General features: G+C 32.9%; 1 protein-coding gene across 1 annotated transcript in view; it reads left to right on the top strand.

The window, feature by feature from the left end:
* Nucleotides 1–577: 577 nt before the first annotated feature.
* The window catches only part of LOC118197963 (uncharacterized), a 340,325-nt gene continuing 322,752 nt past the window's right edge, over nucleotides 578–18,150 (top strand). Inside the window, exon 1 of the mRNA XM_085818290.1 lies at nucleotides 578–771. The gene's annotated coding sequence lies outside the window, so the exon portion shown is untranslated. The remainder of the gene's footprint in view (nucleotides 772–18,150) is intronic.

Raw genomic sequence — 18,150 nt, 5'->3', positions numbered from 1 at the left:
GATTTTGGAACTAATAAGTAAAACGGCGAAAAACATTTCATCATACGACTTCACGGTCAAGACTTCATCAGAAAATAACCTATTTTGCTGCTTAATATTATCTCTTTACCAAACAAAGGATTGTTTATAAAAATATTTACAATTCATTTCGAATTCCTATTATTCATGGATCTATTTCAAAATAAACTTTCTTTTGCACGAATAGAATAAACATGAAATTTGTGTAAAATGAATAAGCGATTTATCATTTGTATACATTCCTTTCTGGTGTCATTATCAGCCTTCTGCATAAAACGCATTTCCAGACTTTTCGCCCTAAGCAACACAAAACGGATGTAACCAAAATTTTCGCAAGGTATATCATATTAACGCTTAGTCATCAACGACCCATGACTAAGAAAACCTTTTCAACGATTATATTCAATAGGCAGTCGCAATAATCTGACGAAACTTGTTGCCATTAAGATTTAAGTAATCTTCCTTTGTAGACTGCTGAGTAAATAAAAGATTTGGATGGAATAAAATGAATAAAGAAGAAAAAGAAGTCGCATTCGAAATGGTGTGTACCTACCAACAAAAGAACTCAAGATGGAGTCAGGAAAGCATATTTTGGATGAGCAAGTAATTCTTTTAGAGTACCTTTTTAGAGTAATGAAGCTATAGACACTTCAACATCTCAAACATTCTTTCACAGAACGTTTGGCCGTCTTCAGTATCACGAATAATAAAAAGAAAGGCCAGCTCAGTGTTCCGTTTGAAGAAGAGAAAGTGGTGAGCATTTATTTTTCTAGTAATTGTTTTGATTTGCTTTTATCTATGACCTAGATTGATTGGAACTTTTCCAGAAGAGAAACAATTAGTGAGATCATTTTTAATGAAACATTATGAAGAAAAAAATTCTTTTATGCAGTTTAACCTTTATTTACAAACATGAATTAGGTGTTTTTGCCTCATCAAAATATAGCTCAAGGACTTTTTATCGCTTCAATAACCACGGTTTACTTTTTAAAAAAAGAGCATTTATCGTTACATTCACTTTAAAAAATACGATTATGCAGTGTGAAAAAAACTGTTATTTTACTTACGGCTCTGATAGTCAGTCAACTGTTCTTTGCGAAAAGGAAAAGTTAAATTATTAATAAAATTTGCGGTAATCTATTAATATATCAACAAAATACATAATAAATTTAATTCACACGCTATTAGCTAAAGTTTTTACAAAGCAGAAAAAATTCATTTTTATCTATCATAGTATTCTTGCCAATGTAAATCTAAAAATTTAAATCTTTTGGCTCCGCTAATAATGTCAAATTTTAAGAAATATAAGTTAACTGATTGTAATCACTTTATGTATGCCATTTCTATACTATAAATTCTATCATTTCTTGAAATTTTGTAAGTGTTCTAACATAATTCTTAGATATATTACATTCGTGCATTAAATTTATACTTTTTAGAGTATTTAATCTAAAATTATGCAAATTAAAAAAACAATCTTTTGATGCATCGACTTTAAGTAAATACACAGAAATAGAACGTAGAAAAATAAAAAATACCAAAAAAAAAAAAAAAAAAAAGGGTGCAAATGAAAGTTTCTGAACGTGAAAAACTATTTCCTCTAATCGATACTATAACGAAGAACGCATTATGTCATTTTTGTTTGAAGTTCTATCAATCTATCTCATGACATAATATTATATTCGTTTGATTTACATTTATAATTAATTTAGAAATTCTATCTAATCCCCATTTAAATCATGAAACACTGACAGATTCTAATTAATTAAATATTTTGACTGAAAACTAAACTATTAGTAACCGCACAACGGCTGACAAAAAAAAAAAAAAAAAAAAAAAAAAAAAAAAGATTTAAGACGGTTTATTTGATAACGGCAAAGCATGCAAAATGTATCTGCCTAAGACTAGGGATGCCTACATAGAGCACTTGTTAAGGGAAAATGGCTCGTATTTACGTTACATATGCGGAAAACCACGAAAATGCCTACGCAACCAAGCAGGTTCACCTGGAAAAGAACCTAGGTCGAACTATCAGTGTTGTTTGATTTTACCTCTCGGCCGTTGGTCGGCAGAGAAGTCCAAAAGAACTTCATTTGAAAGATTATTTTTCATTTTTTCTGATGAAGCGAAGATCTTAATTTTGCAGTTTAGTTTCGATCGTTAAGTCAGGATATGCGAGAAAATTTCGAAACTAAATAAATACTAAATTATATCGAATTAAAAAAGAGGGTCCTGAATTCTGGCTATATCATGATAAGACTTCCATCTACATACGGCAATCAATGACATCACTTTTAGAAATTTAGGGAATATTTCTGTAGCAGCACAACATGAACCAAAAAGTTTTCCCTAAAACAAAGCATGAGCACCAGTTTGATCGTTGCAGCAAAAGAACATACCTACTTTCGTCATGATTTCAGCAATGGTAAGAGTGTTTTAAATGCGAGAAGTTTTTTTCTTAGGATTACTATTTCAATGAACAAAGAACAAAAGGGTATAGGGCATTTTATAAGCATTTTAGTGACGAAAGATTTCTTTAAAAATAAGAATAGAGTAAATAAGAGATGAGAACAATTCACTTAACTTACAGAAGGCTATTGGAAAACGTGGAAGCGTATTTCTTTCTGCAGAAACGTGTTTCACACATATTGTCTGGTAAGAGAAACTATATACATATTTTTTAAGTTACTGCGACGCATACAATGGGTATCTGCCAAAGGAAGGGATGCCCTGTGCAGGATCTTTTAAGGGAAGCTGGTTCGTACCCACCTTACACTTGGGATGAAATACGAAAACATCCATTCCCCGGGATTCGAACCGCGGGCCGAACTACAACGTTCAGCGATTTAACCACTCAGCCACTAGTGGACTAGTGCTAATTTTAACTAGAGGAACTGAAACTAGTTACTCCTTTAATTACCGCTAAGTCATTCAAAATTTTATGGCTCTCGATACCATCGTTTTTTTACAGAGAAACATACATGTATTCATTCATGCAGATTATTCATTATTAAATTTCTTTAAATATAATACAAGGCGGTAATATTTGGTGGCAACAATTTGCAAAGTGAAATGGGCGTTTATAATTAAACAGCTCAAACTGCGGTTTCGAAATTAATAGCCTTTCTGGGATACCGCCCCTTTGGGCTAATAAATTAAATTCACAGTAAATAGAAAAATATTATGCAGAACTAAAATTAAATTAAGAAAAATAAACACTATAAAATGTTAGCACAATCAATTACTATAGTTTACAATTTTCACACCAGAATAAATGTATAACAATTATTAAGGTGTTAAAAGTGTTTATCACTATGATGTATTGTGAAACATAATTGAAATAACACTCCTTTATAAAAAAATATGCTATAATATTCACCTATAATCTTAAAAAAGCAGCACAACTTCGAATTTTAAGCAAAATCTTTCAAAAATTCATTTTTAGGTATTTTAGTATCTTTTATTTATTTACACCAATAAAAATCATAAAAATTCTGAGAGAAAATTCTTTCTTTGAAATTTTCTATTAGTTCAGATTTAAAATATTATTTTTTAAAAGAAGTAGTTGCAATTTTCCTTACGGCGTAGGAAAAGCTAAATAAATAGCCAGGCCTGAAAGCATGTAACAACTTTAAAATTATTTGGAACGTTGATTATGCTTGATAAATATGCTAAATTTTTAAAAATCAATCTCAGTTTCAAAATATATATATATATATACATATATATCTAAAAATTCTAATTTGTGAAATGAGGTGCTACAACCAAATTTTTCTTGACAATTATACACACTGCAATATCCAACCATTGTAAGTTTTTGCAAGTCGTTCCTACTCCTCCGGATGTGGTCAAGATGACAGCCGAGAATGCATTAGAAGAGGGATAAAAGCCTTTGGTCTATTTCTTATAAGGTCCATGCTCCCAGTATCCCCCCCCACGTTGTCTGAGGCTACACTTCAAGTCACCTTTCTTCATGCGCTTTTCGCAAAGTAAAACATGCTAAACGGAAATGAATCGGTGGAAAAAAATTGAGCTTCTCTAAGCTTTTCGACTTTTTTTTTTTTTTTAATCCGCAGCTGTTGTTTCCATGATAACCAATCAAATCGGGCGGCGGAAAATAATCGTCAAATTCCTGTTTTAAAGTATCAGGGCTATACTAGACACCACGAAGACGACATCCGTCCTAGTTCGTGCCCTACGGAATTGAGCGTCATTTCTGCGGAAATCAGTTACATTGGCATATAAGGCCTGTTGTTCAGTATATATTATTTTCTTTTGTTACAAGATATTTTGAATAGCACAGTATTACATATGAACACTCTTATAACATAAATCAATACTATATATAAGTGAAATTATATTGTATGTATACACATATATGCATTTGGCAGTGCATTAAATGGGTACTACATTTGGTGTATAATAAATCAAATGTGCTACATTTAAGTGATCAATGTCGAAGAAAGATTTTTACACTACAGAAATATATAAATTACATTATGCAACATTTTTATTGATATTTCATGTGTTAGATTGACATATTTATCATATTAGAATGAATACTTATGTTACGAAAGTTAGATATCTGTATGTAACAATGTATTACACCGGATGAGTACAAATATTTGTATATGTCAAGAAGTTGATTCGATGGAACAAAGATTTTTATAACAAAAGAGTTAAATAGCTATTATATATATATATAAATTAAATACTTATATTACAGGAGCTGAAACAGTAATTTAGCTTATTTGGGGAATGACTGCGATGAGAGCTGTTCCAGATTACTGAGTTTTTGCAGTGCAGTAGGTAGTGATAGTATGTAGTTTCGATAGAGCAACATTGTTATTTTGAATATTATTCCACCACGCTGTGCGAAACATGGGTGCTGGTTTTTTTAGATGGATTAATTTTAGATGGATATAATATTGCCCAATAGGTAAGCCTGAAGATATATTTAAAACTTATAAATGTGTATCTTGTAAGTTCTTTATTTTCAACACTTTAAATTTAAATGTTTGTAAAGACTTGTCAACTTTGATTTGTATTCTATTTGTGTTCTACTTGAGTCAAGCGAACTCTCTAACTCGTTAAATAAAGATTTCATATTTATTCTAACTTAATGATTCTTTAACAAAACCAGATAGAGGAGAGTGTGCTCAAATACCTTAATTGTGTTAAATGCATGACATATCACGTACAATGACTGGTTTCAAGTATGATTTTGCTTTTGTATGTCTGTCTGTAAATTTTATCCGGTTATCATTCGCTTCAATCGAATACCTTTGAGTTATATTTCAGAAAAATTCTAACACGCTGAAAGATTTAGTCCTTTTTAAAAAGTCGCTACTCGTGTTCCTATTAATACTTGATATAGCAGAAGTGTATTCAATATAATATCCTTATTAAAATTTTAGGGGAGTCATAAGAGATATGCTTTGAGGAAGAGCTAATGTTCCATATAATTCCATCTTAATCTATACTATATATATAATGCATGTTTCGATCTGAAATTCAAATATCAGAGCTTAACTTCAACCGTATCTAATAACCATAGAATTCGCCTAAGCAAAATGAGGAGAAAAAGCATAACCATTAAATAAAACCGGATGGTGGACATTAGTTAATGATCACTGTAAGTAGAGTCTAACATTTACTTTATTAAGTCTGTATTTTTAGTCAAATCTTGCATGAAAAGAAGAGCAAATTATTCGGTTGAAGTTAGTAATTGCTTCTGTTTAGAGAGGTATTCAATCTTCAGTCCCATTTCAGATAACGACAGACGATTTTTGGTAAGCGCATTGAACGGATGAGTTGTTCGATCGCATAATCATGTATATGGAAAAGATAAAAGGAAAAAAAAGGTTTTTCTTTAATGTTATGGCTGACTGCGGCTTACAATCATTAGGCAAACGAGAAGTATATTAACTTTTCTGTGATATACAGAAGCAGAATTTCACTAACGTTAAGTATTATAATTTGAAGAGATGAACGAATTTGGGACGTATCTAATGTGTACTTTCGATGCAATACAAAAGTAAAATATAGCTAATTGCATTGAAATCATATTTATTGAAGTTCTACTTATAGAAGTTCTTTATTCTCAAATTGGTATCTACTGACAGTTTATGGGATTTCCCGCCATTTAATTACAGTTTACTGTAAAAGAATTCCATGCATTAGTAATATATTACAAATTCATATTACAGAAATACAATATTCATGCACTTAAAGAACTGTATTTTGTGCCTGGAAATATTTTTGACATCAGCAGAACAAAATATAATGGTTGTTTAAATGCGTTAAAACATTTCGTTTTTAACTTCATGTTTGCTTTTGTGTGTACCTGAAATTCATTTCGACTTAGGCGAATTTAATTAAATATAACTTTATTATTCTTATCATGAAGCATTTTTACTGTATCTAAAAATTGCTAATGACAAAAATGATAAGAACTGTGAATGAAGTATTTAAATTGTGTATTAATACATGAAAGTAACATTCTATTTTCTCCATGTTTCAAATTCCACAAAACTTCAAAAACAAATTTCACGCAAAATTTCTTTTCCAAATTAAAATGAAAATTTCTTATGCGATAAAAGGGAATTTTAAGGAAATTTACTTCCAAAAATATTTCTGCATGATTTTATGTAAAGAAAATTGTTAAATTAATAAAATATCGATATAGATTTGTAATCAGTAAATATTTAAATCATCATTATTGCACTGTTGTAATATAGCGCATTTATTAGTCCCTGAGGGGCTATTGTTTTCATCTTGCAATTTTGCGTCGAATCATTCTGAATGTCCGTTTCACTTTTCAAACTGTTGCCGCCAACTATTATCGCCCTGTATTATATTTGAAGAAATTAAATAATGAAGAATCTCCGTAAATGTATGTATGTTTCTCACATTGTGCTAAAACAACGGTAACGAGCTATCAAATTTTGATTGATGAAATCCTACTGCGAATATGGGCATCTGGAAGCCCACATTTTGAATTTTGAATTTATTTTATTATCGATTTCATGTTTTGTAAAACTTTAATGAATTTTTGATTAACAAACTCCAGGATACTAATTCAGAAGCCAAACAACGAAATTCAGCGTTATATTTTCCAATTTTCACAGGACTAGTTTCGATGGTTTTACCGAACCACCATCCTCAGCTGCAAAAGCGAAAATGAACGAGATAGGATATAATGATTTCATTCATTCATTTGCGTTTTTGCAGATGAGGATGGTGGTTCGGTAAAACCATCGAAACTAGTCCTAAAAATTTGAAAATATAACGCTGAATTTTGTTGTTTGACTTCTGAATTAATATTTGTTCGGCGTGTTATTGTGTCTTAAACTCAAGGATTTCAAAGCGAGCAATGGCAACGTCGTACCGAAAAAACATTTTTATCTCCAATAAGCGAGACTCTGTATCGGAAATTCTAGAGATATGCTCATTTTAAAACTATTTTGCGATATTGCTCTTGAACTGAATTTTATGCGAAGAACGTGATATTTAATAATTAAAGGTAACGCACAAAATGTTAAAAAAACACCTCTTTGGACGTAATTTAAAAACTGAAAGCTTTCAGATTTTTATTTATTTATTTGTTGTTTTTGTTACGAATTAAGAGGAATACAGTGCTATTAGTATCAAGAAAAACTAAGAATTAATTTATTTTATAAGTTTTCATGGTACAAAGCAGACAATGCTTGAAGCTACTGTAATGACTGCGTTGTGTGGTATGTAATTGCTTGCTCTTGTCACCATTTATTAGTACAAATGAGAAGTACAGAAGCGCGTGAATTTCGCATGGCCTTGAAGATGATAATGACCTCGAGCTTCGATCCTGGGTCTGTTATATGGCAATTGAATATCATATCGCTGTTGCGTAAGATCTTCCCTGCGACAGATTTTGATATTCAAACTATTTTGAATGCGAGCATTTGATTAGCATTACTATAATAAAAATAAAACATAACTGACTCAGATACTTTCTACATCATTAGTGAATTGGGTAACCTTCAAAACAGGATAGTCAGCTTCACAAAGTTCAGTTTTGATTTCATCAATGCTGGAATTTTCGGTTAATCCTCTGATCACAAATTTGATCGGAGTATCGGCTTTTGTTCTAAAAGTACTAAATTGAACTTCATTTTTCATAAATAAGCTCCATCACGATTAAGAGCAGAATCAAAGGTAATGATGATTTTTTCTCTGGTAAGAGTACCAGTAACATTTTTGACACCGTTACTCAAAAACAAAGTTCTTATTTCTTCCCAAGTAACCTCCGGGTCTTGGACATATAATCGGTGGTAGTCTTCTTTTTACAGTCAGCAACAGAATCCTTAGGAGATTCCAAGATGCAGTCGGCTTTGGTTGATGGAGCTTCTATGCAATCCATTTTATCATCTGAATCGAGAACATAATTCAAAGCTTCGAATACATAACTGACCATTACGACTTTAGAATTTATACTGTCGTTGCCAATTTGAAAAGACAACCTTTTATGTTTTGCTAAAAATAAACAATTTAACGATGTCCAACAGCTTTTAAATTGCTTATTTTTTCGGGGGGAGGGGTATTTGTGGCCGCATGTTTTGTGTATAAGTGTTTGTTTCTTGCACAGAATTGCTGATCTTTCTATTCTGAAAGTGGCAAGAGTTGATGCACTTGTATTCGACGCATGAATAGTCTTCCAGATTGCTACAGTGAGATGAAGAAGTTGGCATTTGGAGTGCCGACTATCTTCAGATTGACATATTCGTGCGAGCGAGCGTTCTCTTGTATGAATATAATTAAAAGTACAGTAAGAAGCCAACTAACGAATAAAAGTTTAGAGTCGTGTTTGCAACTTAAAACCAGTTATGAGCCAAATTTATCCAAACTTTCTGAAACCATGCAAAGCCAACGCTCCCATTGAATTTGTTTGCTCAAATGTACGTTATTGTATGCAAAGCCATAGCTCCCATTGAATTTGTTTGATCAATTGTTTTTTTATTGAAGTGCAAGTTAGTGTTATAAGTAAATGTTTAATTGTTTTAATTTTTTGCTTAAATAATAAGTAGCTATCTAATAATGCCATATATATATTATCTAGTTTGTTGTGAAAAACACCATTTATATATGAATAAAGAGATATTTTTCTTATAAATAGATATTTTTTTCTTATGAATAAATAGATTAGTTTTTGTTTATCAAGAAACTTTATTTATGCGAGTACTATTTATTGTTGGCAAGAAAAAATTTGGTGGTTCTTTAAAAACTTTGAAATTTTGTAAATTGTAATTTTTGACTCTTCCGACTCAAAAGGTTGCCGACCCCTGTACTAGATTGGTACAATGTGACTTGATCCTTCTTAACAGCCCTTTTCATATAGGAAGATATTTGGCGATGTAGAATGATAGTCCAGAATGCTTATTCGTATCTCCACTGCGCTGTTCCTTATTAGGACTCCTTGCCTCACGTTTTTGCACCACGCTTGAAAGAATCACAACTGCTGGCTACGTTTGCAAACAGCATCAGACAGGCATAGCACGGAGGTCAGACTTCAGCACCATCAGAATCTGGTAAACAGACTACCCTTTCTCCGCCTTCGTCGGGAGGAACCATCCGCACAATTATACAGTTTGCTTTTTCTGCTCAGCGCAATTGCGAACGGGAGAAATCAAAATTTCTATTTCTAACAAATGGCAAGGCATGTAATGAAAAAATAAGTAGTTAGGAAAAAGGAAAAGGCCAATACAGATAATGCTTACACATTTTAGAATGATGTCGGCGCCTTTTAATTAATATTTAAAATGTAAAGATTGTTTTTGTAAATGTTTGAAGCGGTAACCTTTTTCCTGAACTGTAAATCTGCATCGTGATGCTAGAAAGGCTTTTCATAAAATTTCTAGATGTATTAATTTCTACTCTTGTTCCACTATTGAGCCCATCAATCACAACGGGTTTATGCTTAGAAAGATGTCTTTTCAACAGATCACAGGAACAATAATCGATAGGTGAAACGTCAGAGAACTTCTCAGAAATCCGTTGAAAAGATATATATGCAATGCTTGTATGTCTTCATACTTTCAAGCAATACAGTGGCACGTTTTGGAGTATGACTTATTGCTTGGAGAGCATGACTTATTGCTATTGCAACAAAATCCTGTGGCAATAATAAACTACTTATTAATTTTTTTTTCATGCAGAGAAAGAGGTTTGTACATTTTTTTCTTTCCGTTTCCGATAATAAACTGACCTTATTTGTTGCAGTCATTTAAGTAAACCCATGCTTCATCAATAGTCATTATGTACACTGGCAGGGCCAGATTTAGACTTGATAAGATCCTAAATAATATATTTTAGGACTATTTATATTATATTTTAATTTTTTTTGGGGGGGGCGTCCAAGAAAGTGAATGCCCTAAGCTATAGCTTGTGCATTCTTATACGTAAATCTGACCCTGTACACTGGTTTATAAAAATTAAGGAAAAATCACAAAAATAACGATAACGGGTTCAAGCTTAAGCTAATCTATATAAAATTTGAACATGTTGTCAAATAAAAGGTTCTGAGTAAACGTGCAATAGCAAATTAGTGGCGCTGCAATCAGAATACGTCATGTATGAGGAGTATAAAATTGCATATTTGAGAACAAACTTTCAAATTTTGTTGTGATATTGAGATAAGAAATCTGGGATGGCCAATTCGTAACAATGACCTCCAGGCATCATTTTCCCGAAGAATTGCGATGGAGAACTACTGGGAGACTAAAGGCAGGACAAATAGACTTTGGCAACAATTTATAACCACAGATTCGGCATCTAGAAGGTTCAGCCAAGGACGGCTAACCTCTACGACGAGCACTGATGACCGATGTATATTTATATGCGCACGAAGGAATAAAACCTCAACTCAGATCCTCCCTTGCTGCAGCAACTGGAAGGTTGGTGTCATGGTGTTGGAACGTCAACCATGAGTAGAAGGCTTCACGAGAGAGTTCTCGATCACCCGTTCTGTACGTGAGGTGACCAACCATTGGCTTGCCGTTAACGTAACATCATAGAAGGGAACGCTTGAGGTGGGCACGTCAACATGTTTACCGGACGGCTGATGAATGTAGGGTAATAGGCTCTGAAGGGCCTGGAAATCGTTATCATCCATCAAGCATCCGTAAAAGAGGTGCATACAGAGGAGGCAGTGTTTGTATTTCGGGTGGTATCTCTTTGCGGGGACGCACAGACCTCTACGTCTTTCCACGTGCAACCATGAATGCTCAAAGCTATAGAGATGACACTCTTGATGCTTATAAGCGGCTGTATGCCGAAGCAATAGGTATTGATTTCCTCCTACAAAACGACAACGATAAACTGCACGAGGCTCGCATAGCGGATTATTATTTTCAGCAGAAAACAATTCAGCGTATAAAATGGCCAGCTTGATCACCCATTCTAAATCCTATTGAAGATGTTTGTGATGCTTTGTGAAGACGTATAGCTGCTCCCAGTCCTCCTCTTCAGACCCTTGCCACGTTTGCAACTGCTTTGCAAGAGCATTGGCTGTCACTTGCTACCGAACCGATAGACCGCATAATTGACTTTATCACACATCGCTGTATGTGTTGCATTGCTTCTAGGAGAGATCATGCTCCATATTGAGGGTAATTTTCCTATACCAAACTGACACATCTGATTTGTTCATTTTATACATATACTAATTTCTATAACACTATAAATGTTTGGTAATTTCTTTTCATGTTATTTTATACCTTACTATGTGTTGTATACTGTGGGTCAGTTTCATTAAATTCTAACATGTAACTTTTTGAGCAATCGTTAATTTTGGAATTTTTCCTTTAATTTATGATAACCACATTTCGATTTATGTCCTGTTAAATAGTTTTCATAGAGGGTTCCACAAACTGTTCTGCGTTGAGCCATATCCTACTCAAAAGCTGAAGAATATTAAGGTTTTTATCTTAAACTGTAAATATTTGTTTATTATCGTATTTATTGTTGCTATAGATGCATTTAAAATTTTTGCACTGGATTTCTGCTTCGGCAGATTCTTTTGTTAACTACGATTTAGTTTTAGAAACATTGGAAACAGTACGCTGCCTTTTTTTTTTTTTTTTTTTTTTTTTTTTTTGAATTTTTTTGGAAACTTCTTTTCATGTAGATGTAATGACAGTTTTTATCTTTTCGATTAATAATTTTGCAATTAGAAATTTTAATGCCATGCTTTAACAATTTTTTTAATTATGGATCCGGGATATTTCTCTTCGGAAAGCGCAAAATCATATCCTTTAAACCACTGCTTGTTTTTAGCTTACTGACACAAGTGCGGGAAGCAAAGACACATCGGCTTCTGAGTCCATTCATGGCTGAGCGGTTAAAGCGCTGAGCAATGGTAGTTTGGGCCGGGTTGAAATGAAAGCGACAGTTTTGGTTACATTAAGGTTGTTTTGTTTTTAAGTTTCTTTTTATCCCAAAAGGGCATAAGTCTATTAGTCTTGAAACGAGATTTTCTTCTTCCACTATAAACGGCGAATCACTTTTCGTGTTATTGTCACCAAATATTATCGCCCTGTATTATTTTAAAGAAATTAAATAATGAAAAACCGGCATATATGTATGTGTGCTCCTTACACCGTAAAAGAAACTACTATACCTTATGCCAGGCCATGAAGTTTTGAATAATGTAGTCCTGCACCCGAACATGTGAACCTGGAAGACCGAATTTTGAATTTTAAATTTCACATTTTATAAAACTTTAATGTATTTTTCATTAACAAACTTGACGATTTGAAAGCGATCAATAGTAACACTGTACGGAATAAAACATTTTTTCGAGATCGTCTATCGAAAATTCTAAAGATATGTTTTAAAATATTTTGTGATTGCGCTGTTGAATTGAACTTTATGTAGCATAATTGCGAAGAGCATGATATTTAATAAACAAAGTTAACAAGTAAAACGTACATAATAAAAAGACAAAAAACTAATTTACTAAGAAAACGTTTATATGATAAACTAAAAAAAGGCTGGAAAAAGTAGAAAAATGTATGGCAATACTTAACACTGCATCATTAATCCTAAAATGCTTTTAAAATTTTTGTAATTTTTCTATTGAATTGTATATGGCGTAAATGCAAAGAAAATTATGTTTAATAATAAATCTAAAAAGACAAAAAGAAATTGGTTAGCAGGCGTTAGGACAACAGCAGCCTGATTAATTGCCAGCGCAATGAGCTCGTAAATAACTTCAGCAAATCCTTTAACCTTTCAGAGTTTTCTTTCTTTCGTTTTCTTTATTTTATTTTAGTTTAATTTAGTTTTTTGTGAAAAATATATACGAACCGATTTCTCTTAAAAACTATTCTGGAAAGGTATTCTTCCCTTACGGGAGAGGGCTGTTTAATGCTACTTTCAGTTTAACACGTTTAGGCCGCATTTTACCTCGATATGCAATTAATAAGAAGATTATTAAATAACCCATTACATATAAAAAAGATCAAAATATGAATCTGATAAAATTCGTGATTGTAGCTAATTTTCGCAGTACTCTTTCTAGTGTGATTACATTTACCAATTATTTCCTTCAATTGGTTGCCAGTTAAGTTAACAGACGCATCGGTTGATAGAGAACCAGTTAATAGAAATATAATATTTTCTTCCTCCTTTTCTGCGTGCTTTCATGGTGTAATTGGGTGACGGGCAGAGCATTCAGTACTTTTCAAAACAGCACAGAAATAATGAAATCGTGGAATATCAAGCTAAACAAAATAAATTCAGTATTCCAAGCCGAACTAATAGTAATTAAGGAAGCCATAAAAATTCCAAAACTATCTTCAGAAAAATGCGTCATTATTTTCGACAGAGCATCAGGCATTCAAGCAATAGCCGGACAAAATCGATCCCGAATAGTGCAAGAAATTCAACTTTTTCTCTCTTTCAAAATGTTTAAAACCAAAACTGCAATGGCCTCGAGCACATACAGGCTCCACGAACGAAACAGCAGAACTAAAAACAAAGGAAACAGCAAATTATCCTACCATATCATCAATCAACCTACCTAATCCAATATCATATCTCAAATCAAAACTTCAAAAAGACCGGATGTCAGTATGAAAATTCAACTGGTCCCAAGAAGAAACACGTCGACGAACTTATAAATTCATACCAATATTCCATCAAGAAAACTCATATCAACAAGTTGCGCCTTAACCTTCTTTCTTATTGCTTATGGACCATTCATCTCATGCTCAAGTAGAATCAACTTATATCATAACAGACAACTGCGCCTGTGGCGCCACAGGCTCAATAGATCCTTATATGCTCGAATGTGAGATTACCGGAGATTTATATTTCCGTCCTTACATCTCAGAAAATTTCAATAACTCCTAAAAATTATCTTCTCCTAAAATCAATAACTCCTAAAAATCTGATTTCAATAACTCCTAAAAATTATCTTTAGATGAAACCTTGAAACTTTAACAGAGTATCTAACAACACATGGTGAACACATCAAGGCAGCCCAAATGCAATCCAAAGACTTATAGAAAAAAAGATTCATGCTATTTCTCGGCCTCTATCGTTAAAATTTTAAAATTTGTAAAATTACCTGTAAAAATTTGTATGTAAATATTATGGCACTATATGTAAACAAAATTGTATGTAAAGAAATTTTTATATAAAATTTGATATTCGAAATAAATGGCGCTGGTCTACAGACCCAACCTCTGTCTGGGCGTAGCGGATAGTAGGTATTACTACATAATAAACACTAATGTTGGAAAGTCTTCAACACGGAGCAGGAGTTCATTTCGTGGTCTCCTGTAATTGAGTAACACATCCAGCTAGCATCGAGAGGTCCAGCGTTCGAATTCCTCCAAAAATGGCATTGCAAATTTCGAGTTCCTTGCTTCAAAAAATTCTGAAAAATGACTTTACGAGGGGCCACGAATTAAAGGGTGGTTGACGATAATTCGTCACCACCGGGTCCCCTTATTTCCAGTACTCTTTCTTAGAGTATATATTTTCTCCAGCCTTTCTGCGTGTCTGCGTGGTGTAAATGGATAGCATATCTGGCTACCAGTCGGGAGGTCCGGCTTTCAAATCCGGGCAAGGGCATTATCCATTTTACTCGCCTTCTGCAGCGATAAACGTAATGACTCTATAGAAGTTCTACAATTTGATAAAAACTACGGGTTATTTTACAAAGAATAAAATAAAGAGAAAAAGCGGTTTGGTTTAACTGTCTTACAATACTATTTTTACAATACAGTATACGGCGTTCCAGAATTTCTGTGAGAAAGTCGACAGTTTCTAATGACGAGTAATAAAATTCAGTTTTATATTCATTGAATAAAAAAAATATAACTCAGATTATTTTGCATTTCTTAATTCTTCTTTATCAATAAGTAATGAAAAGTCTGTATGCATGTATGCTTTTCGCATTGTGGAAAGACGGTAGAACCTAGAGCCACCCAATTTTGAAAGAGCCGTAGTTTTCGACCCGAATACGGGTATCACCTCCAAGCCCAAATTTTAAATTTCGATTTTTTAAAAAATTTATTTAATATTTTGTTAGAATTTAATGAACTTTTGACTAAGAACTCAAAAAGGAAGGGGAAGAAAATAAAAAAAAGAAGGGATTTATTTCGTTCTTGCATTCACAACTCACAATTACCTAAAATATGACAATCCACGTTAAAGAATCTGTAAATCATTTAGCAAGAATCTCAATTAATAATTGATATGTAACTCATTTTTCTTTCACAATATAACGCATATTCCTGTTCTCTGTTATTAAGTAATAAAAAATCTGTATGCGTGTTCCTCACATTATAAAAAACTGTGGAATGCAGAGCCATCATATTTTGAACGCACGTAGTCCTCCACCTGAACATGGGCACCTCAAGCTCAAATTTTGAATTCTGATTTTTTTTATTTCATATTATATGCGAATTTATGGAGCTTTTGATAAAAACTCAGCGACTTAAAAACTGTTGTGTTGCCACTAGGGAAAGTGTAAGTATTTCAAATTTAATCAGAAAACTTGGCGATATAAAAAAGATATTGTCACTTCGCAAAAAGCAATATATTTCTCTTTCGAATTTATTCGATAAATTTGCTTTTATAAGCGTTTATTTGGTTCATTCATTGCGCTTTTTTTTTTTTTTTTTTTTTTTTTTTTTGTCGCTATGATCTAAGGTTTGTCATCGATTTTTAAAATTCTTTCTGATAAGCTATGAGTTGAAAGTTTATGCAAGGTAATATTTTGTCCTTCCCCTCCGCACGCTTTCGTGGTGTAGCTGGAAGTACGACAGACGCGTTTGCGGTAGGTCCGGAGTTCGAATCCCAGCGAGCGTATTGAGAATTTCTTCAGTTTCCTTTATAGATATAACCTAATAATTCAACAATTGGTTTGTGACAATGTAATGTGGTGAAGCGATTTATTTTTCATATTTAATCTATCGATTATTAATTAAAAAACAAAACTATTTAAAAACAAGAAATGCAGTTCTTAATATAACTTTTACTTTCGGTGTACGAAGTAACGCAAGTATTATAATCGTGAACCATTTCGTGTCTTATATTTCAACTGAAATATCCATTTTGATCATTTCTGAATCCATTTGGATAGTAAATTTTTTTTTTTTTTGCTTGACGTCTGTACGGGCGAACAGAATAAAAGACTTCTTTCCAAACGGACTGTAAAATGGATTTAAGATGAAATGAAAAGAGTTTTCTTACGTACTTACGCTCGTATGTATGTATGTTTATATCTCACATCCTTAGAAGGCATGGATGTTTGTAAATGTAAAGTGGTGTGGCATGGGAGCACTCTAAATATGCGGCGAGCCAAAAGTTCTCTGCAGAGGTTGTAGTAGGGAAAGAGAGCTGGTAGACCCTCAGACCCATTCCCATGGGTTGCTCTCCATCGAAATTGGGGGCGGAATTTAAATTTTTAAACTATTATCCGGCTATTAGTTTACTTTAATTCTTTGATTCTGGCATGCATGGAATTGCTTTATATTTCTTCGCTTAAAACAAAAAAAACAAAAAAAAAAAAAAAAAAAAAAAAAAAAAAAAAAAAAATTCTTTGAAATGAGAAGAATTTAATCTTATGTTACTAGATGGATATACATGTAGTAGATTAACATGGGAACGTTCTGAATTACATACACTATGTTTGAAAAGTGTAAAAGAAAAACACAGAACGTAGTTCTATAGGGTGGGTAAATAAAAATACTGAATGTTTTAAATTAGATATATTACGAATTAAATGCACTTTTATTAAAATCTATTATATTCAAAAGCAAAAGATATTATTCTTAATAACTGCATCGATTGCTTTTAAAGAGCTAAGTTTGTTAATCCCTGATAGACAGATTGAATTCGAAAAGTAAACTTAGATTTTGCTGAAGGGCAACAAACTCGAATGAAAAGTGAAACAATATATTGCGCCATCTCTATACTGAATGCTTCATTGCATAAAGTTTAGATTTCTAGCGGGAGGTGTTACAGCATTTTTTGATCAGTCCTTTGCTTTCTATTTTGTTTGGCACATGATGCTACAAGAATAATTTATATGCATGCCTTTACTTTACTTTTCCTTATTTAAGTTACTCATTTCTAATCTGGACTGGCGGAATATGTATTTATTTTTCATTGAAGAAGAATGATTCGTACTGCCTTATTGGCATATTGTTAGGAGAACCGTTTCCCTTGCACCAGGTTCGAATTCTGGAGAAAACATATAGGTTTGTAAATGTATAATGATTTGCAGCATGCGGGCACTTAAAATACTGTTAAGCCGAAAACCCTGTCGAGGGATTAACTGTGGGTAAGAGGAGTAGGCAATCCTCGAATTTGTCCCCTGAGCGTTTTCTTTCAAAATTGGGATTGACCTGAGCGTAAGTCATTCTATCACCTGTAAGGTGCCAAAAGTCCTGGCTAATAACATGCGCTTACTGTAGTCTGTTGTTTTACAACACGCACTTCAAGGTCATTTTTCCCTAATAACCACGGTAACGCCTGCTGAGAAAAATAGGTCAAATCCTCTAGACGACCTTGAAATGCCCGCTTTAAAGTAACAGACTATACTTCTTGTCGTCATGAATTTCATGGATCTGACTGAGA

This window comes from Stegodyphus dumicola, chromosome 6, assembly GCF_044657685.1.
Source record: "Stegodyphus dumicola isolate Sdum_Otavi_A_Nest chromosome 6, ASM4465768v1".
NCBI classification, from domain to species: domain Eukaryota; kingdom Metazoa; phylum Arthropoda; class Arachnida; order Araneae; family Eresidae; genus Stegodyphus; species Stegodyphus dumicola.
This window is presented reverse-complemented; position numbering and strand designations above follow the sequence as displayed.